This window comes from Lasioglossum baleicum, chromosome 5 (genome assembly GCF_051020765.1).
Source record: "Lasioglossum baleicum chromosome 5, iyLasBale1, whole genome shotgun sequence".
NCBI lineage: Eukaryota > Metazoa > Arthropoda > Insecta > Hymenoptera > Halictidae > Lasioglossum > Lasioglossum baleicum.
In genome coordinates, this window is record NC_134933.1 from 8,009,946 (window position 1) to 8,037,413 (window position 27,468).

Below are 27,468 nucleotides of genomic sequence, written 5' to 3' on the forward strand. Positions count from 1 at the left end.
AACGTTGTCCTCGCATAAAGATCGTGATTACGAGGATAACCGGATTCGGGACGGTGGAGGTAATTTATTAATGGTGGGATTCGTATTCATAGCGATCCGAAACATCTTGCAAATTGAGCAGACAGCGTGGAACTTACATGGTTGTAATCAGAGATGGGCAGTATCTAAATACAAAATTATTCAAATACGTTCTAGATACAAATAACCTGTATCTTTCGCCTTGTATTCGAAGTCGATTGCAGCGCCACAATGTATCTGTAACTTCATCTGTCGAGCGCTGCGGTTTGGAGAGTTTATTCATCTGTCTCTCCGACGATTTTCTGGTTATCTTCGACTTGTATTTGAGAGTCGAATACAGCGCCACGATGTATCTTACGGCTGTATCTGTCGTTAACTTGCTTGCAGAGTTATCCGTCAGTTTTTATTTGAAGAAATAGATTCGTAATCATATGGATTATTTGAATCCCCAGATGTCGCGCGAGATTTATCAGTCATCTTGTATTCGTTATTTGAAGCTGGATTTAGCCAGACGATTTATTTGACGCTTGTATTTGTGACGAGTAACTGGAAGAGATGAAAATCACATGTATCTTTATTTGATATCTTTATTTGATTTCAAATACACTGAGATCTTGATGCGACATTGCCACGTCGTAATACATATGTAATGTAATACGAGGAACGTATTTACATTTACAGTGACTTTCATTATTATTCCATATTCGGATACTCTAATAAGGACTATAACAATTGTTTAAACAAATACATTTGTATTATTTAAACGATTGGTTAAACAAACAATTTTTATTATTTAAACACATGTTTAAACAAATAGAGTTTCATTATTTGGACGATTGTTTAAACAAGTACATTTGTATTATTTAAACGATTGTTTAATCAAACAAATTTTTATTATTTAAACACATGTTTAAACAAATAGAGTTTCATTATTTGGACGATTGTTTAAACAAGTACATTTGTATTATTTAAACGATTGTTTGATCAAACAAATTTTTATTATTTAAACACATGTTTAAACAAATAGATTTTCATTATTTGGACGATTGTTTAAACAAATACATTTTATTATTTAAACAGATGTTTAAACAAATAACTGTTTATTATTTAAGCAATTGTTTAAACAAATAAATTTTTATTAAAAAAATATATATAAATATTTATATTTTTTTATTTTGTACATACTTATATATATATATATATATATATATATATATTTATAACAATATATTAATTTATGTATATATCGGGGACCGTACAAATAAGCTTACGCGACAGGTGAGCGACCGTCGCGTTGCATCGCCGTGGGTTTACGTCAGTTTACGTGTAGTGAAGTTAGTTTAGCACATGCTTGTGCACGTGTTTGTAATAGAGTATTCCAATTAATAAAAAGCGTGTGTAAGTGATTCAGTAACTTCAGCCACCTGTCACGCGATTGTGTTGGTGAAATTTGTCACTGTCACAGGTAAGTTTTTATTTTATTGATATGATATATAATTTCCATTATTTGTAACAATATGTTGACATTTTCAGGTAACCTGTCAATTCCTGATTTCCGATGACTTGGTATTGTGTTGGTGAAACTTGTCACTGTCATTTCAGGTAAGTTTTTATTTTATATTTATTTTCTCAGACATTGAAACATTACTGACAAAAGGAAAATTAAAAAATATTATTAGGTTGGAGAGAAAATTCTAGCGTATTTTAACTTTAACACTAATCCTACCAACAGCGGTCAAGATGACCAGTTCCAGATTTTTTATTTTACAATTAGAAAGTTAATAATACTGATTTCATAAGAAACAATTGTATAGATATCTGTAGTAGTGCACATTTTACAATAGGAGCCATACAAAGTCTAAATAAAATCAATCTTATCATTTTTATAAGGGAACATGTGTATACCAGTTACTTTTGAGGCTCGGTAGGTTTAGCGTTAAAGAAAACATTTGATTCAATTTATAAAAATACATGTTTAATATTATTCAATTATATAATTTTCATTATTTGTTACAATATGTTGTCATTTCTCAGATAACCTGTCAATTCCTGTTTTCCCATGACTCGCTAGTTAACATGTGTTTTGATTTACAAGCAAAATTACCTGTTTATTTAAAATACGACATAGCTTTCCCTCCAACCTAATATATTCATGCTAAAAATCTTCCCGTTTATTGGACAATGCTTTTCACCAAGAAATTCTAATTTTTAGATGCAGCGAAGATATCCAAAACATCAGTTCATCAGAAAGAAAATAGTATTTCCATACAGATGTGACTTACATTAGCGGAGGACCATGGAAAAAACAAAACAGTTTCAAATTATTAACACAAATAAGTAGAAATGATTTATACACCCTGCACAAATTATAATAAAAACATATCATTAATAACATATTATTCCTTTCTTTTAACAACTCCTTGCGTTATTTATTAAATTATTAATAATTTAGTATAAATTGTATAAATTTATGCACAAATGTAAAATTTATGTATTCAAACGAATAAAAATTATTAATAAAAATAAATAGAGATAATTTATACACCCTGCAAAAATTATAATAGAATCTACAATTATCGTGTTATTTAACGAGCAAAAATTGTTTTAAAAATTACTGACAAATATAAACTGAATTACTTTATTAATAACATATTATTTCTTTCTTTTACCAATTCCTTCCCTTACTTATGACTTGTATGTATTTAGTTAAATGCATCTATATGGTGTGAGGTACAAAATTAAATATTGACAATACTTCACAACTTTTACAATATTTCGTACATAACCGTGGTAACGTTTAACCTTCAAAAATAAGAAATTTTAGGAGCCTACAAGCTCCCCTTGTTCTATGAGCTCCACAGTTTTTAAACCGATCATTTGTACATTTAGTGTTACGATTTGGCAACGTCGCATCAAGATGTATTTGAAATCAAATACAAATTACGATTAAAGATACATGTGATTTCATCTCTGAGAAATACTCGTCACGAATAAAAAAATTGAATAAAGTATCTTGCTACGTCGAGCTTCAAATACATCTGAAGGTTAAGATGAAATCGTCCCATTGAAATCTCACAGATACATTTCCAATAGCCAAAATCTGACGGATACAACCGCAAGATACACGGTGGCGCTGCTTCGACTCTCAAATAACTGTGAAAGATACACTGAAAATTCTCACGCTGTATCTTACGGATAGTGCCTCTTGAATAACTTCTCGCCGCTAGAGGCGTTGAATACGCATACGCAGTTACTTCGAGCTCAGATAACCTACAGATGTCAAATGAAATTTTTTGGAGAGTATCTTACAGATACACTGTGTCGAATATGTATTTCAGGAAAATAACTACAGATAAAAGATAACTTTCATTTATCTTTTATTTGAAAATTTTAGATACATTTTTGCCCATCTCTGGTTGTAATATAGAGGAAGCGAATGCGGCAGAGGACGATTTACGAGTGCGCCACTCGCAGTAGCGACACGTTAAATGGCACCGGTGATGTAAACCGGACATAAATCCCGTTGGCGGGAGAACGAGAGAGTGAGATAGAGAGGGAGAGTGAGAGGAGATGGGGTTGGCGGAGGAGCCACCACCGAAATTCTGATGTCACCCCGATCAAGGATTACTCGGCTCGGCTCGGTTCGGCTCGCTTTGATCTGCCGCGCGAGAAATCCCGCGGCCTTGTGCCCGGGAAAACCCGGAAAATCTGGAAAACCCGAGAGCGAATGCGGACGCGGACGAGAGGGCTTCGTGAAAGGAAAATATGCGGCCGGGACTTGCGTGCTACTTAAACCCACCCCGGTCTCCTATTTCCATGATTTTCCATGTAACTCCTCAAAGCCGGCGATTACTTTGCGGCAACGGGAAATAAAGGTTTTTTTCCTGCTCGCGATCGGCGCTGTAAATTAAACGCGTTCCTCGCGGTTAAACGGCGCAGCGGAACAATCGCGATTGCGTACCGCTACTCTTCCCTTTTTTTCTCTCGTTAGTCGAACGGAGTTCTCACAAGTAACACTACCCAACCGATACTCACTGATTTGAATGAAATTTAACGTACTTATTAAACACCGAAAAATATTAAATACGTGTTTCTTTTTGTTTCTGCTAAATACGCTTTTTGTGAAACGTTTGTGGCTAATTATTTCTTAAAGGATACAGTTTCTGAAAAAAGTGCTAGATCCAGAGTTGCACAGTTCAGAGTGATGCACATGATGGCGTCAATTAAAGGAAATAATAAGCCGGACTTGCCGGATTTAGCAGTTGCCGGACCTTGAGCGCATCATGTATCTATAAATTTTATGCGATGACTCTAAATCTGTCTTCAGAATTGATTTGTTGCGTTATTTTCCCAAAACAGAAAAAAATCAGACGTTATGGGAAAATAAGCTCGAATTAATAGAAAAAATATGAAGGAGAAAAAAGTTTTGTAAGTAACTTCGGAATAGAAGTAAAGATAAGAAAACATAAAATGTCACTCTAATTGTAAATTGAACATTACGTTCATGCATCACTCTGAACTGTACAATTCTGGATCTAGCACTTTTTTCAGAAACTGTATCCTTTAAGAAATAATAATTAGCCACAAACGTTTCTATATTTTTCGGTATCTAATAAGTACGTTAAATTTCATTCAAATCAGTGAGTATCAGTTGGGTAGTGTTACTTGTCAGACATTGTTAATTCGATATAAACTTCGTTCTCCACTTAATGGAGAAAAGTGGCCCTAAAAACATAGCGGAGTCAGTATCCATTACGAGCGGAACTGTGACGTGTCAATGAAAGAACCTTCAATTTTTTCACCCCTCGACTATCGCATAGTTTAACCGAGAGCATCCATTATCGAAGAAGTGGTGATGGAGGGAGTTCCCAGAAAAGTTGATTGTCCTCCAAACTGGGGGTTAAAGTTCGATTTTATCCGTTGTATAGGGACTTTAATGGTGTAGGAAGCAAATTGATGACCCTCGAGGTTAGACAAATTCGATTTTATTTGCCGGCGAGAGGGTTCAGCAATTCAATTGATAAAGCAATATTAAAAGGATCGGTGGGGTGCAGTAACCAAATTGATAGGTACAATTAATAGCTCTCAAAGCTGGGGGTTAAAGTTCCATTTGATTCGTTCTGTAGAGATCCAGAGGGTGTAGAGACAGAATTAATAGCCCTCGAGGTTCGGAATGAAAATTCTGTTTTATTTGTCGCCGAGGGAACCATGGAATCCCGAGATCCAATTGATAAAACAATATTAATAGCCCTTAAAGCTAGAGTTTAAAGTTCTATTTCATTTATTACGTAGGGAGAAAAATTGATAGGATAATATTAATAGCCGTCGAACCTAGGAAATAAAGTTCCATTATATTCAAGATGAAAATTCTGTTTATTTGTCACCGAAGCAACCATGGAATGCGGAGATCCAATTGATAAAACAATATGAATAGCCCTTAAAGCTAGAGTTTAAAGTTTTATTTCATTACGTAGAGACCTAAAGGGTGCAGAAATCAAATTGATAGGATAATATTAATAGCCGTCGAACCTATAGGGGATAAAGTTCCATTATATTCAACATGAAAACTCTGGTTTATTTGTCACCGAAGCAACCATGGAGTCCGGAGATAGAATTGACAAAACGATATCAATAGCCCTTAAAGCTAAGAGTTCTATTTCATTACATAGGGACCTAAAGGGCGCAGAAAACAAATTGATAGGATAATATTAATAGCCCTACAATCTAGGGGATAGAGTTCCATTGTATTCATCACACAGAGACCCAGAGGGTGTAGAAACTAGAAACCAATCTGATAGGACAAAATGAATACATCGAAAGTTACGGGCTCAAATTCTATTTCATGCGTTACCTACGAAATTGATGGACTACAAAGCCAGGAGTCAAAATTTCACTTTATTCGTTACCCAGGAGCCCAAAGGGTGCCAGAACCAAATTGATGGAACAAAATTAATAACCTTCGAGGGTAGTGGTTAAAATTTCAATTTTATTCATTATCTAGGTCGCTGTCGGGTAAACTTGTCGAAACGTCACTTCCTCGCAGATTTTGACGAAATTGCAATCTATATACATATGTATATAAAAAGACAGTCCTGACTCACTCACTCACTCACCGATCAACGCCCAAGCTAAACCCTTGGATCCAGAAAGCTGAAATTTTGCACAGAGGTTTCCTTTATGATCTATACAAGGGATAAGAAAGGATATTTCGAAATTCAACCCCCAAGGGGGTGAAAAGGGGTTGTAACGTTTGTATGAGGAATATTTTTTTCGTGGTCGGATTTACTGCATACTTGGTCTTAATGCTATTTGATATAATTAATCAAACACCTGTTTCGGCATTTTAAAAAATTGATCCCCTAAGGGGGTGAAAAGGGGTTCTGAAATCTAAGACGGTGACATGACATAAAATTAAAACTCTATAGGGGTGAATGGGGGGTTAAAAGGTTTTATGGAGAAACAATATCAATTTCCGAGGGCATTAAACGGTTTCCTGTGCGAGCGAAGCCGCGGGCGAAAGCTAGTATGTTATAAATCTGGACATGCTGAACAACTTTTTCATATACAAGTAATAAGCGGTCTCTTTCAGTTATTTAGATATTTATAAAAAAAACTGTTGGTTCGATTATAGCGAATTTTGGTTAGACCTGGTGTAGGTTTGTGGTAAAACACGTGTTCCGTCCCAATTAAAAAGGGCAGAATTCGCTGTGGCGAGTGTCCGTAGTTTAATCCCTTGCCTTACAATATCGAGTCAGACTCGTGATAAAGATTCTGAATAGAATCTGATAAATATGTATGCTATTAAATGCCTTTAAATCGAAATAAAATTCTATTTTGGTTTTGTTAATGCACAACTATTGGAGAACATACAGGCGTACAATAGACATAAAGTTTCTCCTTTTTTAGGAAACTAAGAATTACGAAAAAGGTTTTAATAATTGAAATCGTAAAATAAATCGTAGAGTTAAACATCTGGAAATCGAAGGCCGGGTGGCGGAATTTTTATTTCGACGGCAATACAAGAATAGCCGGATTTTTCCACGCAATGGCTGAAAGTTTGTCCAGTTTCTATCAATAATAATTGAGAATAATATGTAGTAAAACGTGCAGTTAAATATTTTTGCGAATATCTAAAAAGCTAGAAGAGACGGCCTATTACATGTATAGGGAACAGTTGTTTAGAATTATGACCATGACAACAAATTTATAATTTCATGAAAATCCAAGAGGAGGTAACGTTTCGCTACCATGCACAAGATGAAAATCGATCCGTAAAGTCGCGCGGTCGTAAATTTAGCGAAAATTCGAAAGACGCCTGTGTTCTAGCTAATTATCTGCTAGGAATTTAATCGTGTTCAAAATAGCTCGTGAAAACCGTGCTCAAATATTTGTCCTCGCTACAAACTGGGCCCGGGCATCCGCGCAAGAAGCCGCACGCGTCGCAATACATTCCGGAGCTAATTCGCGGGACCTTGCTCACAGTACCTCGAAATTCCTCGAGTTTTTCCACGGCGATGATGGAGCGTACCTGGAGGATACTTTTACTTCTGCTGTATAAACCAGCTCGTGCACCGCGTTGATTAAAGGAGACGCTAATCCGGGGTGAGAGAGCGCGGGTATGCTATCATCCAACAAACTTTAACCCTTTCTTGCGATTCGGCAACCGGCGGGCGTCAAATGAAAACGAAACTGCGTCGTCATCGTTTCCGGTGGCTTTCGAAGACAAAAGCTCTTTGCGGTACGACGAAGAAGGTATTTAATACCCCAAACTGCTAATACGATATTGTTTTAAATTACGATTTTCATTTACCATATGAAAAACAAAAACGAGTCACGTTACTGTACATTCACTGTCATAAAATGCATGCACACGGTCCTTTCAAACGGTTTCTCCATGGCATTACGCGAGGATCTGCAGTAGTTAGATTCTGCCCGAGGCACGGAGAAAATTGGTGCGTGAAAGGCGTCTCGCTCTCTTTGTAAACGCTGTTTAAACACATTCAAGCGTTCATAGTCATACGGAAATATCGTTCTCCATAATTGTTCTCCATAAAAATCGTACACTATTACGATTGCATTGCGTTACTTCTGTAATAAGCAGAGTGTCGGGCGTGTAAGAGGACAACAAACCGATGAATTCTGTGTCAAAATCAAAGAACTTTCGATAGAAATGAGATAGAGCGACGATGTTTTTAAAAATTAAAGCTGAAACTTTGCAGAATATGGGAAAAAGACCAGATTTGAAATCAGCGTGAAAAAATCTACTGGAAATGATATAAGCATGTCAGAAAAAAAAATTTTCCGCGCGTGGTATTGGATAAAGCACAAATCGTGCAATTCTAACGATTTCTTCAAGGTTGAAAAACGTTCGTACCATGAACTCTCTATTTTCCCATGTTCTATAAAGTTTCAGCTTTAATTAAAACAAAAAATCATCGCTCTATCTAATTTCTATCGAAAGTTCTTTGATTTTGACAGAGAATACATCGGTTTATCCCACTGTGCGCCGCGGCGCGGCGCATCAAAGCCTGTAAGGTTATCACGGTGAGATCGCCGGTTGGCCAGTGAAATTAATTGGAAAGCCGAAATAACCGGACTGCGAGGAAATAATGCAAGTGAACGAGCGTTGGAAGAAAGCAAGGAATATGGAGGGGTGAGGGGAAGGATCCGTAGCAAAGGCATTCTCGAGGGATGCCGTTCGGGAACGGTTCGGCGGAATAATCAGCTTTGAAAAACAAAAGATTCGAAAGCGCTGTACGCTGTTCAAGGGGGATTAAACGATTGTCGGGGCCGTTTCAACGAGCGACTGCTCCCTGTGGTCTCGCGCGGCGCAATACACAGTGGCCGGCGGTTACGGCGCGGTTACCATGAAATTCGCGAGCGCCTTATCGAATAGTCTCTCTCTCTCTTTCTCTCTCTCTCTCGCTCTCTCTTCCCACCCTCTATCCCGTTTTCACCGTAGAAATTCCGCGGCATCCGACTCGATGCGGCAACACACAACGCCGCGGAACTGTTACTCGCGCACGTCCCCCACTTTAGTTATACAATCTCTCTCTGGCGCGCGCGATACTCCCTCGACCGCTGGTCATTAGAAATTTAAATCAACGCCGCGGAACGATAGAAATTTCTCGATAAACTCGGTGCGCCGAGCATTCCGTGTTCCATGCTTGTTCTTATCCGCCGCTTGTAAAAAGAAGGATTTACCGTTTCCACCGATTAGGCGAGCGACCCTCGAAGCGTGTCCGACCACCCTTCGATTCGCCCCGGTTTTCCCTACCGGTGAATATGTTAACGGCGCATGAACCGGCAACAGCTTTTCGATGATCTTCAAACAGGTTTTTCACGGCTGGTCGAACCGTAATTGCAGCGCCCATCGATTATTCCAACGGATTTTCATTACCATCGATGGTACACGTTAAACTATCCATTCAGGCCACGGTGACATATTTATTTAATGCGCTAAAACATATATTTTATAACGAGTTTAACACTGTGGAATGTACAGGGTGGTCCATCTAAATGTAGCCACCTAAATATCTCCTGGGTAAACTTTACTTTACTGGACTCAAAATTAGTACCTTTCTCTTACGAATTATGATGTATTTGGTATGTAATCCAGTAGATTTGTACCCAGCACGGATGCAGATCGAAGTTTCGATCCTCTAGGATCAATAGTTGAGGAGCTATGGTCGCTTAATGTTGAGCATTTTTGACAGATTAGGGCGCCGCCCTTACCTGCCAAGAAACTGGAAGTATGCTGAACTTTAAGCGACCATAACTCCTCAACTATTGATCCTAGAGGTTCGAAACTTCTATCTGCATCCGCGCCGGGTACAAATCTACTGGATTTCATACCAAATACATTATAATTCGTAGGAGAAAGGTACTAATTTTGAGTCCGGTAAAGTAAAGAGCAGCCCATCTCCTTATTCATAAAATCCGCTGTCTATTTACATTTAGGTGGACCATCCTGTATTTCCACTAAAAGAAGGAGGATTATAAAAAAAATGCAGTACAGAGGAAAGCACATAAGTTTGCTTAATTGTCCAGCAAAAACGGCTCGGCGTGGAATATGTTAAACGGTAACAATCTAATAAATAGACTGCGGATCTTTAAGCAAAATAAAAATTTTGTGCATTAATTTTAAGAAGAGGGGGAATCGCTCGCGTAAAAAGTTCTTTCATCCTTGAATAATTTCGATGCGTTGAAGATAGTAAATTGATGTTTCTAAATTCTCTTAATCTTTATTCCATTTGAAATTGTGCCTACCCATTTTTGCCATAATTGCATAAAATCCGCAGTCTACTAATAAATCAAGTATATCGACATTTTTAAGTTCGTTTTAATCCTCTTGCCACTCTGAATATCATCTACTCGATTTCGTCGCAAATGCAGAAAATCAACGATGGTTCCAGCAAGGAGTTTTTGGGTGTTTGTCGATGGCCAAGCCTCGGCCCCGGCAGCATTAGCGAATCGATCGAAACGTAACGTGCCACAGAGGTCCATTAATGTTTCCCGCGCGATATCGTATTCTCGATCTTAAAGCCAGATTGAATTCCCCGCGTTTCAACGAGCCCCCGGCATCCTCTATTTCGATGGAAATTATCGCCGCCGGTCGAAACCGTCGAAACACTATTTCAAATCGTGAATAATCCGGTCCGTTTTGAGCCGCGCACGCGCGCTCCCCTGCAACTTCCGCAAATGAAATATTTCATTCGACGCGTGAACCTCTACAACACTATTTCTATATGCGTGCCGACTTCGATAACACAATACATATATTTTATTCGACGCGCGAACCACTGCAACACGTTTTCTATGCGTCAAATTTCAAAGCGAAAATATTCCATACGATGTAGAGAGGCTTTTCAAATATCTTATCCGATAGGAAAAAAAAACGATTTCAAAATGGCACCGCCTCTCCAACTTTGAATGTAAAATCAAGGCATTATTCGATCCGAAAAGCGTTCGGGATGGCAATTTATTCAGTGGGAACCAGGGGCTTTGTTTTGAGATCAAGGTATCCGGTATTCTTGGATCTGCGTTACTCTGCTTGATTTATACGGCAGCTGCTGTTCCGAATCTTTTTTCTCCGGACTTTACCCATCCCCGACGTTTCTGAAGTCTCGAGCCAGTGAAGTATAACACTGTCCAATACCTTTGTTCTACAATTACTGTTGGGTGGTTCTTATCGAGTTTATTGCGCTGATTCCGAATCTGTCCTTAATTTTTCTCCTGGGCGCACAGTTTTTGAGAAACATGGCTTTTTTAAACATGTTTAAACAATCATTAAAGACGGAGAGACACCAATTTTTGAGGATATTTTTCAGTTTGTCTCAAAAATAAGGGACCAGTGGAAAATCGAACTATACCACGCGATAGAGCAGACTTTTATCTTGAGAAACCACCCTTCCAAATTTGGAACGTCGACGTTTTTTTTCGAACCAGAAAGCAAAATATTATCGCTCGACATGAGTTACCGCCAGTGGCGCTCGCCATTAGTATGGATTTATAGTGGAGCAGCGAGGTGAACTGTGCGGTGAAAAAAAAAGAAAAACAAAGAAAATACATATGTACTTTTTCATTAGTATGTGTCGAAATGTTGTCACGAATATTGGTTTCTTTTCACCGCGCCGCGCCACTATCATCGATGCTCGCAGCTCCACTATAAATGCACCCATAGAACTCTAGAGGTAAGAATGTTTTCAATAATGTGTTAATATTGGATATCACTGTATTCGGGAAAGTCTACAGAATCTTTTGCTGTGAAGAGCAATTCAATATCTTTTATAATAACATCACAATATTTGTTTAAAGTTGAAAAATATGTTTTTTTTTTTTACCACGTTTTTATTAGCTCGCTTTCTTGTCTGTCGGTCTGTTTGTTTGTTCGGTACAAATTCTGCAATTGATTTTAAACTAACTTCCCGATGTTTCAAAGCCGTGCTTCTCAAAAACTGTGCGTCTAGGAGAAAAATTAAGGGCAGATTCGGAATCAGCGCAAAAAACTCTGTACGAACCACCCAACAGTAATTAGGAAACATAAAAAAAGTTGAAATTTGTTGGACAGTATAATCAATAGACTGTGGAAATTCGTGCAATTCGCAATTTTCCGAGTCGATTTTTAAGAAGGGAATATTATTTTCAGTGGTAGAGTCGAATAGCGAATTTCACTTAAGAGATTTGCACTTCAAGAAGATCAGCGTATGTCGGAGAACTGACGAAAAATAAGGCATAAACGACGAAGGAACAAGGGTCCGAGTGAACGGTACAGCAGTGAGAACCGTTTCCCGAGAATTTCGGAAATGAAAGGAACTTGTTCGTTCGATCCTCTCAAATGCTGCGAAGGGAAAAATGGAATTCGACGGTGCAAAATCAATCGGACAGTGGAAGCCACTTCCGGGACCGGTTGCCTGATAAGGCGGGGGTAATCCTCGGATATCCCCGGACGTCAGCCCGATTTTCGTATCACCGTCAGCAGCTGCGTCCGCTGCAGGCGGATCAATCTTACCGGATTGCATAAACACCGGATATTGCTATCCAATAATGGAAAGTGAATTTTTCGGGCGCACCATCTCGAGCAGCGGCGCGCGTCGCGAACCAAGTTCCCGGGTCCGCGATCGTGCGTTAATCGGACACTTGGAGCCACCTCGATGGTCTCGTGGATCCCGCGGTTCCGAGATAAATCGACGCTAGTATGTAATCCTCGGACAACTCCGAATGTACAGTGGTCGAAATTTCTATATAGTCATCTTCTTTTTCATAGATATTTTAAAAATATCACCATTTTTGTTGATTTATCGTATCTGGTCTTGTGCCCTGTAGACACTCGGATAGAGGGACTGCGTACTCTAGGCCGCTATGTTTACTAATTACGTTTTTTAAAATTTTTTTCTGTGTGGTGCAGAACACAAGTGCGAAGTTTCTATAAAGTGACTTAGTGTTTCTCTGGATTCTGAGCAGAGAACTACAGGAAATTGCAAATATTCTAAAAGTATTAGTGTTAGAACTCACAGAAATCCTGTTTGTTATAATTTGATTCATGTGTATTAGAATGGCGAGAGGAAAAGTGCTAACAAGTGAAGAAAAAGCATCGATCGATGCTTATAAAGATATGGGCTTCTCTAATCGCGCAATTGCTAAGAAAATTAATCGGTCGGACACTGTGATTAATAATTATATCAATTTACGTGAAAATTACGGAAAAAATCATCTTAAAGGTAGTAATAAAAAATAGTCAAAGAGACAACATTCAATATTAATGAGGTCTGCAGCTAAGGAAAGGAAAACTGCAGCACAATTTCGAGCTGAATTGGAGCTTCCAGTAACAACAAGACGTGTGCAACAACTTTTAAATTCTTCTGGGCAATTTATGTGGACAAAAATGCAACGTAAACCAGCCCTTAAAGAAGTGCATAAACAGGCCCGTCCTGATTTCGCACGGGCACACATGTCCTGGACCAAAGAGTGGGAGTCTGTCATTTTTTCAGATGAGAAAAAATTTAATTTGGATGGGCCTGATGGCTGTAAATATTATTGGCATGATCTGAGAAATGAGAAAAGTGTGACAATGAGTCGTAACTTTGCCGGTGGTTCCCTAATGATATGGGCTGCGTTCAAAGCTGACAAAAGAACTCCAATGTGTTCCATAAATCACAAAATGAATTCGGAAAATTATACGGATTTGTTAGACATGGTTCTAATACCCTTTACAGAAAATATTGAAGATGACAATTTTATTTATCAGCATGATAATGCTGCAGTGCACGCGTCGAAGCACACAAAGCAGTGGCTTCTTGAAAGAAATATCAATGTTTTGCCATGGCCTGCTTGTTCCCCGGACATAAATCCTATTGAAAATGTTTGGGTTATCATTGCGCGACAAGTTTATAAAAACTGCAAACAATACAACTCCATTAGCGAACTAAGGGATGCGGTGACTGAAGCATGGGCGTCTGTTAAAACAGAAACGCTACAAAAGTTAGTTTCGTCAATGCCCAATCGCATTTTTTAATGTAATTCAAAAAAATGGAGGTTACACTAAATATTAAAATAGATATAATAAAAAAAAATTGTTAATTTCAACTTTATCCGTATAAAACGAAAATGACATTATAGAAATTTCGCAGTCTGTTCTGTGTAAAATTATGTTTTTGTTTTCTTTTATCAATGAATGTTATACTTATGTTTTGAAATCGGTGTGTATGCTTTCTTATGTAATCCCGAAATCCTACCAAATACAAATTTTTCATTGGTAATGGTATAATTATAAGAATTCATTACAAAACACAGTGACTTTATAGAAATTTCGGCGGGTGTATCTCCATTTCGACGGGATTTATCGCCGACAGTTTCGAACACACTCTCGAACCGATCGATGCCCCTTATTGGACCGTATCAACAATACGAGACGGAGACGCGAAGGGAACAGCAACTTCCGGTCAAGTTGGTCGGACTCGACCTTTCCGAGGAATTCTCCGTCGAGCGGCTATTTAGTCTCTTAACTCTTAACCCTTGTGTCGATAACCAACATTGTCAACGATGTTACGCTACGAATTATGCGAAATGAACGTACGGGTCACTGAATTAACGCTCTGCACTGTTTTAACTCGAAAATTAAACATTTCTTACTACCTAGAATATCCGTCCCCTGTTAGAATATGCTTCAATTATATGGTCTCCGAAAAGCTTTAATTACGAAATCATTCTTAGTCCAGCCGCCAGGTCGAAAAAAGGGCGTCTACCTGGAAAGTATTCCGAACTTAATGAAATTTTGGCACGTCATTTGGGGGTACTCTGGGGAGTCGAATCTGAGTTTTCGACCTCGAGAACCCTGTGCTAACTTGGGGAGGGGGGAAAAACCACGATTTTTGTTACCTGTTTTTGGTATTTCGTCTGTAACTCAAAAACTATGGATTCTACGAACTTTTTCTTTTCATTTTTGAGAAGAGCATTAAATTTCCTTCAAATTTCACTGGTCCAACGTATTTTTTGATCCAATAGGTACCGAGCGACAGGTGTTCAAAATTAGGAAATGTTTCCCAAAATGACATTGTGAGCCTTACAATGTAAGGGGTATACATAGTATGTAGATTATATGTAGATGCGTTGAAAAACTAAAATTATGAGCCAAAAACTTGCAATTTCCTGCTAAATGTCACAATGTGTGGCTACCAAGATACCAACATATCCAATAATGTAAACAATATTGTAAATAATGGCAGAGCAATTTTTAGTCGCGCATCGCGATACGGCTGGTCTGTTTCCTGATACGAAACAAGACACGCCATTTTCAACCGCACCCGTAACGAATTCTAACGGCTAAGCAGTCAATAAATGATTCGAAAATGACAATGTTCTCTAGACGACAGTGTTGTGTAGACAATTCTAGACAACACCGACAGACCGATGTCGACGATTGAAAAGCTGGTTTTCGTATAAATCGTACAGCTCGCTTTTCTCGAGTAGAGATCGCGGAGGTGCGAAAGAATAAGGAAATCCCCTTTGCTCCAGGGAATTTCGTATTTAAATCCATTCGTGCAAGCTTCTCGCCGAAGGCCGGTTGACTTTGGAGGCTACAGTACCGGCGAAATCAATCGGACTCGATGAATAATCGATTTTATTCTCGTCCGACTCCTGAACGATATTCGATGGAACGTGGCACGATTGTCCGCGAAACCGAACATTTTGGATTTAAGTTCGTACTTGTGCATCGTCGATGCAGATTCGAAGACGAAGTCTATTTTTAATAGGAATATTAAATGCAGCATCTGAAACGTGTTTCACAGTCTTTCAGTTTGCGAGACGGGTTAATCTCGCTGACGCAAACCTAGGGTATTTTCGAGTAATTGGAAAGCTCTCGTTTGTCGTGTACTTCTATTATATACGTAACGAAAGCAGAGTTGGACTTTAATTCATTGAAATGTTCAATCCCATTGATTGATATTGATTCAATCGATCGGGAAGGAATAATCGTGATTTATTAGGATTACCTTTCGCAAACAGATATATATCGTTCAGCAAAAATGTTAATTGTTGATCATTAGCTGCTAGTTTTCGGTCCGAATTGAATTGAAATTTTCATCAATATTTCCATCGTAATGCTAATGACATGTTGCAATTGATCATGAACGTGTTTATTAACGGTAGAGATGTCGCAGTCAAACATACATTACACGATTGAATGGATTGTTAATTATTTTAATTAACTGCGATTAGAGGTGGAATGAAAAAGTGATTAGAAAATTCACGAACACAAAAATGCATCGCGGAGGATAATGTCCGAACGAAAGTCATAAATGTTGATTTGGGGAGTGCGCGAGCGAATGCGCGGACCATGGTGCATAATCCATGAAAATGAGAATTTGCATAATGATCCGAAGCCGAATCGTTAATCGTCAATTATTCAGCGGGCATTAATTTAACTATTTAATGAACGTTGTCGAACGGCGGAACGAAAGTAACGGAATTTTGGTCGGGGTAAAATCGGGGAAAATCGCATTGTGCGTTCGTTCCGCGGCCATCTTTGTTCCCGTTGATGGCCGAGGCTCGTAATGAATAAAAATCGGCGGGGAGCCCGGTTCGTCGGGCGTTTTACGCCTGCTTATCAACCATTATTTCATCCGGTATCCGAGATATCTGCCGATACACACGCAGATACCCGGAATTTTCGGGCAATATTTATACGCGACCGGCACGGCTAAATTCCATCTGTCGTTCGTTACACGTTCCACGGCAATATTCCTGGGATCCGATCCGGCCGAGTGTGAAAATGAAATACGCGATTCCATTCGCAAAAATTCATTCGGCCCGAGCTTTGCGACGCGAACCCTGCCGAAGATCCCACGCAGAGATATATATCGCCGCAATCCCTGACGGATTAATACCCTAATGGCTGCACAGAGACTCCGAGAATCCTCTGATCTATAAACTAGAGACGCCGCCATTGTGCGCTCCCTTTGTGGCTTTTATTTAATGAGCAATTAAATCCCCTCGATTGTACTCCTCGATAATAATCGAGGAACGTTCCTCTCGCCGATACATGTACAGAAATGTACTGAACAAATCACATTCTGGAAACGAAAGTGAACTCTCACGATCCCAATTACACTCATGCACCTTTCATTTCATTTATGTATGACTAGATAAAATCACAACTTCGATATAATCAGGGTTGATTCTCGGTTACGGAGTAAATACGCAGTTTTTTAAAATTTTCAATTTCGGAATTAAGTTCTCCTAAATGATTGAAATATCATAACTGCGCGTCAATTAGACATTGCCTCTCTTGTCCATTTTCTTTTCACTGAAAGACGATGCTTTTGGAAGCTTTTGGCACTACATAAAATTGTAGAAAATTGTCAGAAGAATATTCGCTCTGCTGTTCCAACCACGATTTGATCTCGTCCATCGGAGATCGTAAATGACATAATTTTCTTCGGAAACACGGCACGTTTCGCCGCATCGCAAATAACCAATTTCAAATTGACAATGGGCATTGAAATACGATTTGGCTGATATATTCGGTTTCAATTGATTAAAATGTTATAATACGACGATTCCCAATTAACGCGGACCATTCATAATGCAGCACGTAATAATTAGCAGTTGAAAAATGCTTCGTGTATGTACACGCCGAATACTCGAAAATCATCATTAATTATTAAACAAATTCGTGTCGCGGCCTCGTGTAACATAACAGCTGTACGAAAGGCAAAAGCAACAAATTAAATTGCCGGAACTGGTTCAGAGTCCCTTTGCCAATGAAATGTCAAGCCTCTGCTTTACTCAGCCCAATTGGATCAGTCCCCGAGCGTCCAATTAATTCTACTTTAACTGCACTTAACCTGTCAAGTCCGCGAGAATTTGTCAACTTTTCTATTGCCTACGTTCCGAACGAAATCGATCACACGCGCTCCGTTGGTTGAAATTAAACCACGACGCCGTGTTTGTCGTTTCGCTAGCATTCGCCATCGAATCTTTTTAATCGCCACGATTCTTGTATCTTAACATTCCGATACATATTCATTCTACTAAATCAATTATTCACCGTTCTTTACAATTCATGAGAATATTGACATCGCCGCATTCTTTTTTTAATTGGATTGTTCATTTTCTGACTAGTACAGAGGACACGGCGCCGCTTTGGAAGCATTAATGTATTTAAATTAATTCTCGCGTGAGACAGAATTAATTGAACTAATTTATTCTAGTAATAGAATGTTAATCGGCTATTGTTGAAAATAGATACTGACCAGCGGTATACGGGTTCAAATAAATGTAATATTGCAACTGGTCCCCATACGTTCAGTGCGTCACAATTACAGTGGATTAATCATGAAAAGATATTCTGCTTGAAAAATTCTGTGATAATTAGCAGAAGTTTTTTCCTTATTAAATATACAGTGAACGTAAAAAGTATTTGTACGCTCTTGAAAATAAAATAACTTTTTATAATTGTACCAAACGACCTGATTTTTATAAACAATTCGAAGCATTGGTTTACGAAATGATATGCAAGAAGGATTTTCCAAATAATTATCACTTACGAGGTTGTATGCAAATATAAAAAAGGCATTTCTTAAAACTTTTTCATTTTTTATTTTTATTTATATTTGCAAATATATTAGGTTGTCCCAAAAGTTCCTTCCGGAATGTGTTCCTTTAATGTTGCTAAATAAATACGAACAATGCGATAATCTTTATGTTGATGTTTTAGTACTTCCTAACACATGAATTTGCATTATGTGCATGAATCGAAAACCAACTTTTGGGACGACCTAATATTTATTTAGCAATATTAAAAGAATACATTCCGAAAGGAACTTTTGGGATAACCTAATATATGTAATATATTTTACAAAATGCCGTTTTTATTTTTGCATGTAACCTTGTAAATTATAATTATTTGAAAAATCTTTTTTGCATATCATTTCGTAAACCAATGCTTTTAATTGATTATAAAACATCAGGTCGTTTGGAACAATTATCAAAAAGTTATTCTATTTTAAAAGGCGTACGAATACTTTTTACACTCAGTGTACATATATTATTAGTTCGTCAACTAAATTCGCGATCTTTTGTTTCGTAATTCTTTTATTGTGTCGTTATAACCTCATTCAGTATAACCTTTTGAACTGTATATCATTGGAAAGCTCTGAATTTTGCGATTAATTTGATACAAACTATAAAATATATATATATAAATGACTGTTTGAGAAAATGTGGAGGTCGCAAACTTAGTTGCCAACCTAATAGATTGAAGAACGAAATCCTTAAACCCCACGGGACTGCAAATCCCGCTTGAGACGCTGGAAAGTGAAAGACCCCAAAACAATTTGCAAGACCATGGCCATTTGGAATTCCGTTCGAATTTGTCCTCGTCGTTCCTAACATCAGTTCCTTACGGAAATCCGCGAACGTTGAGAACCGGGGTGTCGTCGCAAGGAAAACCGTACAATTTTCTTTCCCGAGGAAGAAATTTCGTTGGAACGATCCGGTCCTTCAATTATACTTGATACGCTGTTACGAGAGCGATAGGCGTCCGCCGGAAATGCAGGAGATAGGGGAAACGCGGCCATTCGGTGGTGAGAGGGCAGTCGATAGAGACATAGAAGCTCGGAGGAGGAACCAATCGACTCTCGTGGAACGAGGAACGTCGACTAAGGTCGAAGAGATTTTGCCCAATTCGGGAACACCGTCCGCATCCACGGAGAGGATCGAATCAAACGGATAAACCCGGAGAACAGTCTTTCTGTTTCCCGGAAGCAATGATCCGAAGAAGGGCCGGCCGTACACTGTTCTCGAATTCGACTCGATCGTTTCGTTCCGTTCCGCTCCCGGACCTCGTTTGCTCGTCGGAATCGTCTCGAGCATAACTCCGTGAGCTGGTTAACTACCCTAAACCGAGCGATTCACGAGACCTGTTTTACAGAGTCGGGATAACTGCCAACTTTTCCTCCGGGATTCATTGCACTAATTGTTGCTTGTTTCCAGTGGGATATAATGGCTCCCTGCGAACTGCATCACGATCGACCAACGAGCCTGCAACGGGCTGCATGTTCGACGGTGCTGCTCGTTTTGTGGCGATCACGGCGCTCGGAACTCTATCAAAATTGATCAGTATTTTCTTTAGACTCCTTTGACACCGCTCTTTCTACTCGGTTCGGTGGAATCGTTTAAATAATTGCAATTGGCAGGTTCCGATATATACTCGTTTGCAGCAATCAAATAAAACTCCCAGCAAGGCAAATAAATTGATCAGAACTTTTTACTGTCGTCCTTTCCAGTGTCGGATCGTTGGACAGGTGCTTTGTGCAGGACTTTGCAGCTTTTTCCACTTTGTGCTGTACAGGATTTTTATGCAAAATAAAAGTTGCACGCGTTCGTCGCAAGATACACCAGCTGACATTTACTTGTTTCGTGAATCATTTCAGGGGTAGACTCGATTACACAAGCATTTTTCGATGTTTCTCACGCGTTCAAACCATTTTATAAGCATTTATTATGTACGATGAGCCAGAGCGAGATAAAGACGAAGAGAGGGAATATAGGAAGAAAGGAGAAGGTATAATGAGTATAGACAATATGTATAATGCCAAATAAAATGGGAATCGCCTGAGGCTGGACCGAGCGGAGCTGCAGGCAATCAGTTGCGCAAATATTAGTCGAGCCATTCGAAATTAACCCTCTCGGAGGCTATCGGAGCAGCGATATGGATCCGACGATCGATCCCACGGAAGCTTGACAAAATTTTGGACCACGACACAGTGGTCGTCACGATTTCCAAGTTCGATTTACTTCGCAATTCATCCGCGAGAACACGCGTACATGCGAAATTATCGATTCACTGGTGTACGCGCGTAGGTGGAAAACATCGGTGAACTCGACTTTCCTCATATCTGTCACTCCTGGCTTATTCACTTAACACGTTCGCTTACCTTCCTCGTTCAAAAGTTTTATTAAACGCAACGTACCCAATTTTGAACTACACTCCTCAAAAGAATTAAGGGAACACTTCTGCGAACCCGAAAAATTGCTACTAGTTTACACGATCATAACTCCGGCCAAAATTGCTGTATCGACATCGTTAAACAATGGTTTGAAAGCGTGAAACCTCTAGTTTCGGATGCTCGGTTTCAAATCGTTGCTATGTTGGTTTTTTACAAAGTTATAGCGAGATAAAGACAACATTGACGGTTAACAAACATTTGGTGCAACTTTGTAACATCACACGGGGAGAAACAAATTTTTTTTTATAAATCGCGTTAATATCATTTGGAAGGGCTATCGTTCCTGTGTAAAATGTGTGGTTGTTGATTATTGTGCGACTTTTTTTATTCGAGTTATTCAACATTGAAGTAAATATTGGCTTTTTAACTTTAACTGGCTCTAGAAAGCGAAAAAATTATCGTAGAATTTCTTTCTTTTCAAGGCACTTCTTTTGTTTTTTCAATTTCATTAATATTTCGATATACCAGGTGTTTCTGAAAATATGCTTAAAATATGCACAATTTTCATTTTTTCTTTAACTCGCTATATCTCGGCAAGAAATGATCGCAATATCATGATCCGAAAGTCAGATCGAAGCAGAGATTCTGCCGATTCGATTGAGCACCCCATGAACTCGCTGCAACAATTTCTTACCTATGGCAGCTGTGTTTGAAGTTAGTGATTCGCAGAAATTACCGCGCCACGTACAGCGGTTGCCTGACATCTCTGAATATACCACCGCGCGCCGCGCCGGTGTTAGTGTAACCATATGCGATTCGAAACATAATCAATACCTCAAACGATACCTCAACCGACACCTTAATGAATATCCCAATCGATATCCCCACGACATGCTGATAAGAAAACCATTCGATAGACAATTCACCTGAGACCCAATCGATACCCCCCACTATGCGCCGATAAGACCCATTATATACAGGGTGTCCCAAGACCCCTTCGACTCCGGGAAATGGGAGGTTCCTTAGGTCATTTGAAGCAACATTTTCCTTTGCACCAATGTCAGCCGGGGCTTTGTTTAGGAGTTATTAACGAAAAACACGGACCAATCAGAGCGCGACCTAGACGCGCGATGGCACGTTCAGTCCAGCGCGCCGGGAGACGAGCGCGGTGTAACGCCGCGATGCCGCAACGAACAAGAGTTTCTCGAGATTATGTGAATCTTCTCCGATTTGGATGAGCTTTGGATATGATGTCAAGACCATCATTCTGAACAACATTTCCCTTTACAGTTTTTGTCGGCCGGCTTTAGTTTACGCGATAAATGTAAAAACTTGTAATTGTAAATCGATCGATTGTACTATCTTCTACCCGATTTGGATGAGCTTTGGATATGTTGTCAAGACCATGATTCTGAACAATATTTCCCTTTACAGTTTTTGTCGGCCGGCTTTAGTTTACGCGATAAGTAACTTGTAATTGTAAATCGATCGATGCACTATCTGAACTATCTCCTCTCCGATTTCGATGAGCTTTGGATATGTTGTCAAGACCATGATTCTGAACAACATTTCCTTTAGACTTTTTGTCGGTCGGAAGAACTTTACTTGTCAATTCATATGGGTGGATCTCTTTACCCGACTTACGGCAACTTTACCCGAACGAGGGAAAAAGCAGAAACTGATTGTATTAAAACCTCACTTATTCAGCCGTAAATCCATTTGCTGATTCGAAATGTGTGTCACTGGGTCACTCGGTGACGAACTGCACAGATGTCTTCAGGTATACGACAGTACCGAAAGCTAAGGGACGTACGGCCAGGTCGACGAACTGCACAGCCGGTGGTAAAAGGCCTACGGGATGCGCGGTCAAGTCGACGATCCAGAATTTCACTTTCATTTTCGAATCGATAAATAATTCGTATGTTTATTTCACACAGATGCCTTGAAATTTTTCCACACTCACAATCACTGTTCACATTTGTCAACACATAGTTATGCACTAATAATAATTGCCATATCCCTTGTCCTGCTGCACAAATCACAACAATCAGGTAATGCAATCACTAGACTGCGGATTTCATGCATTTGTAGCAAACATGAGTAGGTGCATTTTAAGACACTAGAGAGATTAAAGTAATTTCAGAACACCAATGTATTATTTTCAACTTCTTAAAATGATCACAGTAAGAATCAAATATCTGTCTGGCTCCTGTCCCTTGTAATAGCGGCAGCCAACTTTCATTTTACATAAAGATCCGCAGTCTAGTGATTAGATTAAATAATCGTTTAATTAGTTTAAGCAATTATTATTAGTGCATAACTATGTGTTGACAAATGTGAACAGTGATTGTGAGTGTGGAAAAATTTCAAGGCATCTGTGTGAAATAAACATACGAATTATTTATCGATTCGAAAGTGAAACTGAAATTCTGGATCGTCGACTTGACCGCGCATCCCGTAGGCCTTTTACCACCGGCTGTGCAGTTCGTCGACCTGGCCGTACGTCCCTTAGCTTTCGGTACTGTCGTATACCTGAAGACATCTGTGCAGTTCGTCACCGAGTGACCCAGTGACACACATTTCGAAGCAGCAAATGGATTTACGGCTGAATAAGTGAGGTTTTAATACAATCAGTTTCTGCTTTTTCCCTCGTTCGGGTAAAGTTGCCGTAAGTCGGGTAAAGAGATCCACCCATATGAATTGACAAGTAAAGTTCTTCCGACCGACAAAAAGTCTAAAGGAAATGTTGTTCAGAATCATGGTCTTGACAACATATCCAAAGCTCATCGAAATCGGAGAGGAGATAGTTCAGATAGTACATCGATCGATTTACAATTACAAGTTACTTATCGCGTAAACTAAAGCCGGCCGACAAAAACTGTAAAGGGAAATGTTGTTCAGAATCATGGTCTTGACAACATATCCAAAGCTCATCCAAATCGGGTAGAAGATAGTACTATCGATCGATTTACAATTACAAGTTTTTACAATTATGTATCTCGTAAACTAAAGCCGGTCGACAAAAACTGTAAAGGGAAATGTTGTTCAGAATGATGGTCTTGACAACATATCCAAAGCTCATCCAAATCGGGGAGGATTCACATAATCTCGAGAAACTCTTGTTCGTTACGGCATCGCGGCGTTACACCACGCTCGTCTCCCGGCGCGCCGGGCTGAACGTGCCATCGCGCGTCTAGGTCGCGCTCTGATTGGTCCGTGTTTTTCGTTAATAACTCCTAAACAAAGCCCCGGCTGACATTGGTGCAAAGGAAAATGTTGCTTCAAATGACCTAAGGAACCTCCCATTTCCCGGAGTCGAAGGGGTCTTGGGACACCCTGTATGCCCGATGAGCCACTGTAACGATGGTAATAAAAAGATTGTCTTTTCCCACGAACACATGTCATTTCGCTTCACCTCATTGTTTAAAAGTCGTAAGAGATATATCTTTTCACGAATTAATCTTTCTTTTATTTCAATCGCGCTAAAGCACGAGTGTTAGTTCGCTAACTATACGTTAGTTTTCTTCTTTCCTCGATTGCCACGTGACATTAGCATTGCCCAAGACATACCGCGTGGAGGTTGCTCGGCCGGATTTATGCCTCTTTTGTGCATGTGTGTATGTGTGTGCGTGTGTGTGTGTGTGACACTGACTACTTAATTAACAATTTTAATAACGTGTGTTACCAACTCCTCTTTTGAGGAGTGTATTAAAACAGTTCAGCAGAAGAAAGTCACAGCTGGTATGACTTTAAACAAGGAAGTGCATAAAATTAATTTGACTGTTTTTGAGTGAACTGTCAGATTATGGATGTCATATGTTTGTGACGGTGGTAGCGAGCATGTTGAAACCGTGCTTGGTAGTTACCAAAGGGTGAGAATGATGGAATAACTGTATAAAGTGTTGCGGTAACAATAACTTATACTTTAGCTAGGACAACTGTACAAAGTTGTGGCTTACGTGAGAACAGGCTGAAGACTGGAGACTAGAACGGAAAGATGCTTTTTAAGGGATGTGAAAATTTGTAGAATGAGAAAATTGTAGAAGTGGGCCAGACGCTGTCTTAAACTGTTAATGTTATGGCGCCGGGAACATGAACACTTTAGGAGGAGTTCTATTTATGACGAAATATTTGAAATATGTTTTACGCAGCCCTGGTCGACAACAGTGGGTTAAAACGCGGACAAAAATCATTTTTGAAGCTACTTTTAAGTTTAAATTGATAAAAATGGTGCAGTTTTATAGATTTTGAGGTGTTGAATTCAAATTAATAATTAGATTTTGCTTAATTCCAAATCCATAAAAGTTACACAAGGTTTTTTAGAAATGGTTTTCTCGAATTTGAACGTAAATATTATTAATTATTTCACTATTAATAATGCTATATTTTTAAGTTATTATCTACTAAATTCTTTATAATTTACTTGATCATATTAAATTCATCATCACCTTATCATATTACATTCAAAATTGTTCGAAAATTTCTAAAATTGAAGATGTCAATACATATGATTCCGCCTCTATTAAAATCATTAAGAGAAGAGAAATAACATTCAATTTAGTTTCTAGTTCTTGCAATCGATGTAGACAATTTTTATTTTTTATGTACATTCTTTTATTTAATTACCTAAAATATACATTTCTTTACATCAATAATAAGTTGTCCTCGTATTATTTCAAATTGATTCGTAGATAAATTCAACTGATTAGCATCGAAGCATAATCAATAATCATAAATAAGGAAAGGAGTTCAAACTTCGTACTCAAAAAAAACCGTTCGTAGTATAGGTTACAGATTTTCATGGTTCAAAAAGAACTAAAACTAGAGCTGGAACTTCAGCATTTAATTGTGGGATACAGATACGGAATTTTGGAAAATTAAATGCAGAAAATGATCCATTCAAATGAGAAAACGAATCATTCATCTACCAACAAGTTAATAACACAATTTTACATTTTTCGTTTAGTCAGAAAAATGATTTTTGTCCGCGTTTCAACCCACTGTGAGCCGTCTCGCTCGAAAGGGGCGTCGGGGGTCGACAGTTGAAAAGATTGCGCCGCGAGAAAATCCGACGGCGTTTCGCTGTATATATTTTTTAATTACGAAAACGTGTCCGGTGTTTTGGATCGCGAGATGAAATTGATGAACAGACGGTCTTGGCGTGGTCGGACGTCAAAGGAATCGAGGGTTCGCCGGTCGAGCCATTCGAAGAATTCGGCGGGTTCGATGTACCGTGGGATTAAATGTCACCGGTTTCTGTGTCTCTGGCACGGTGGTGTCGCGCTCCTGACAATACCGAACGCACTAACGAGTGCTCAGGGGCGGCCGGGGTTGAAGCGCTTAAAATGGTAATGAGCGGAAGAAGCGGTTTCTCGATATCGATCGAATGGATGCGCGCGTTACGAGCTTCTATAGCTGGCGAGCGGAGCGGAGCCGGGCTGATAGGCTGATTGGAGTTCGAGGAACGGGTAAACAATTGTTTGGAGCTCGCTCGCAAGAGAGAGAGAGAGAGAGAGATCGAGAGAGAGGGAGAGGGAGAGACGCGGGTGAAATCGAACGTGAACGAGTCGCTCTCGCGAACGCGGGGGTGGAACAATGTACAATTAAAAGAACTTTCCGTGTATGTGCCGCAACTGAAAAGGAGCCTGTTCCCACTTCATCACGGAAACGGAGCAGGCCTTGTGAAAATTACATTCCTCGATGGATAAGAATGCAACCATCGATATTGAGAACTTCCGGTTGGCCGAGCATCTTGAGAGGAAACGTAAGAACAGAACGGGATTGAAACGGTTTCGAGTAGATGATCAAGCTAGGCGTTTCATCCTCGTTCACCGTTCAGGACATTTGTATCTCGAGAATTCAGTTGCGTCGCGATTGATGTTCACGCGTTTCACGATTGGAGCGTGTAGGAACTGTTGATGCGAAAGCGAGTGGGAGGGTTGAAAAGAAGTTTGAAGGTTAGGTAGCAGCTTGTCGGACCCAGGGGGTGCTGCTGTAAAGGGGACACCAGCCGCGAACGAAACAAGCGATCCCCAAGTTCTGTAATGTATGCATTAAAGAAGGAAAGATAGAATACAGGGGTTGGAGGAGCTACGAGCGTGGAAAAGAAGTAAGGCTGAATGGGTAGAACGGTTCTTAGGAGAGAATTCGACTGGAGAGGCATCGAACCGGAGGATAGCGGGTCGGCGCGGCGCCCGATGAATACCAAGTGCCTTTAAAAAACTTGAGAAATTCGGGGAATGACCGTGTCGGCTAAGCTAGCGGGATGAATGCTCGCGTATTCTTCACGGGAATGCTAAAGTGGCTAGAAAAGATGGCACACTTGTGTTCGATCGGCTCCTCTACGATTTTAGTTGAAGAGGGTGCAAACACTTTGGAGTCTGTTGAAAGAGACACGAAGTTAACGGTCGCCTATTCTCGGAGAAAAGCATATTTAATGAAGCGAGAGCTAATTGACGAATGTCGAAGAATACTAAAGTGCCTGTACCGAAGATAGCGC

General features: G+C 39.4%; 2 protein-coding genes and 1 long non-coding RNA gene across 3 annotated transcripts in view; 1 reads left to right on the forward strand and 2 right to left on the reverse strand.

Moving 5' to 3' along the window:
• Positions 1-27,468, reverse strand: part of LOC143208832 (ionotropic receptor 25a-like) — a 180,326-nt gene that overhangs the window by 61,578 nt on the left and 91,280 nt on the right. The window lies entirely within an intron of this gene.
• Oct-tyrr (Octopamine-Tyramine receptor) overlaps positions 1-27,468 on the reverse strand; it is a 196,153-nt gene that overhangs the window by 23,021 nt on the left and 145,664 nt on the right. The gene's annotated exons all lie outside the window — the stretch shown is intronic.
• LOC143208835 (uncharacterized) lies at positions 1,244-2,412 on the forward strand. The gene is made up of 3 exons (XR_013008989.1): positions 1,244-1,483; positions 1,552-1,620; positions 2,231-2,412. It is a non-coding gene; the product is annotated as an uncharacterized LOC143208835 (long non-coding RNA).